The sequence below is a fragment of the Arachis hypogaea genome, chromosome 14, assembly GCF_003086295.3.
Source record: "Arachis hypogaea cultivar Tifrunner chromosome 14, arahy.Tifrunner.gnm2.J5K5, whole genome shotgun sequence".
Lineage (NCBI taxonomy): Eukaryota > Viridiplantae > Streptophyta > Magnoliopsida > Fabales > Fabaceae > Arachis > Arachis hypogaea.
In genome coordinates this window covers 437,051-438,875 of record NC_092049.1, presented here as the reverse complement: position 1 = coordinate 438,875, position 1,825 = coordinate 437,051, and the positions used below count along the sequence as shown (strand labels likewise).

Genomic DNA, 1,825 nt, shown 5'->3' with positions numbered 1-1,825 from the left:
GGCAAAGAGTTCTGATTTGGGGCAAAATGAAATCAATTTCCACTTGGGCTAACAAATTAATTAATTAAAAATTACAACTCAATTAAAACATGATTTGTCAGCATAATCCGGTGTCCAGGTAAGCATTGTCCTCACCGGAGTTTTGGTCCGGCAAGCTTATGGACACGCTTGTCAGTTTTTAAAATTAACCAAGTACCATTTTGTCGATTACAATAGTCAGGTACCGCAATGTCAGCGTTTTAATCTTTCGGGTACTGATTTGGTCATTACCTCTATTAAAATTTTATTCTGTATATACGTCGAGTAAACCAACCCAAACACTATGTTAGTGTGAGTCTCTAATACTCTCTCTTTCTTTAACGCATTTAACAATTATATTCTCTTACACTTATACTTTAGGAAAGTTATCACGTATGGCAATCCAAAAAAGAGGCATATGGTATGCTTTGTACGATTAGGATTTAGGTAGGCAATGAGAAATTTGTCTTGTAGTGAATGTTGAATAGACAAAATTAACCCTGTCAAAGCAAGTGAAATGCCATAATTATCCTGCTTAGAATGGCAAAAAGGCCGTGGCTGAAATAGAATAGCTAGGAAGGCTTCGGCTTGGAGAGTTGTGTTGGGTAATGGGCATTCACGCTCCCACCCTTATCCTGGGTGAAACTGAAAGGAATTAACAATTGAAGCCCTAACCACTCGGTGACGCAGCCCTGCCGCCGGCAGTCACGTCAACCACCGTAGTCACATCAACCCCGCAACCCCGTCGCGTGTGGAAGTCCGGCACCATCGCAGGAGCGTGAGGTCGTCTCACTGTTGGAGCCCGCTCTCACCGTGCCTCTGTCACCGCTGCTGTGCCCCCGTCACCGTCTCTTCTGTTCGTGCTTCCCTCCTCTGCGTGAGGTAGGTCTTCTCGTTTTCTCCGTTTTGTAATTATTTTTTAATTGTGTATTCTGGAAAGAGTACTGCTGTTTTTATTTTTGGAATTACTGGTTCTGAAATTTTTTATTTCATATTCTAGTTACTATTGGTAATGGTGTCTTCCTTACAATGTTCCTCATCTTTGTGATGTTATATTCTATGTTATTATATTTTGTGACTAGAAATCATTTAGTTTGGTTAATTACTTAATGTTGTACATGATTTTTGTTAACTAGATTTTGAATTTTTTTTGTTGCGCTTGGAGTCATTTGGTTTGCTTAATCTTACTGCGAGGTCACTCTGTGATCGCCGTTAATCTCTCGTCATCTCTCCGGTAGGCTGATGCTTCTTCAGCGGCATCTATTTTTGTATTTCTTTTTTAAGATTCTCCGGTTATAGTAGTCTTAGGTCCCTGCAACTTGATATTGAACATTTTCCTATGTTAGATACTTTGATGGTTGATAATTATGAAAAGCTAGAATTATCAACAAATTCGAATTTGAGGTAAAGGTTGTAGATTTTGTTTCTATTGCCAATTTGCTGGCCTTGCCCAGTGAGATGTATGAAGTCGTTACAGTATTTCTTGGTTTGAAGATACATCAATCGTGTGGTGCTTCTTGTGTGAGTCACAAATTAAAAGTCGAGAACTTATTTTGCGTGGATTGTTAAATTGTTACATAGCTAGGGTACCTGAGTCATGTCACAAACAGATAAAGTTATAAACACAACTAGCTAATTAGCCAAATATGATAATAAGCTTATTAATTTTATGAATTATTGTTAAGAGAAAAAAGGGGAACAGAGGTTGGTTCTAATAAGCATCCTTTCGTTGTCATCGCAACTGTAATGAGCCTGCAGTTTCGGTTTGGCCATAAAATTTAAGTAGCAGGCAAATAATAAACCAATC

The 1,825-nt window shown here is 38.5% G+C and overlaps 1 long non-coding RNA gene across 1 annotated transcript; it reads left to right on the top strand.

Moving 5' to 3' along the window:
• The first annotated feature begins 572 nt into the window (after positions 1–572).
• LOC112740778 (uncharacterized) lies at positions 573–1,515 on the top strand. The gene is made up of 2 exons (XR_003813831.2): positions 573–900; positions 1,184–1,515. It is a non-coding gene; the product is annotated as an uncharacterized lncRNA (long non-coding RNA).
• The last annotated feature ends 310 nt before the right edge of the window (positions 1,516–1,825 follow it).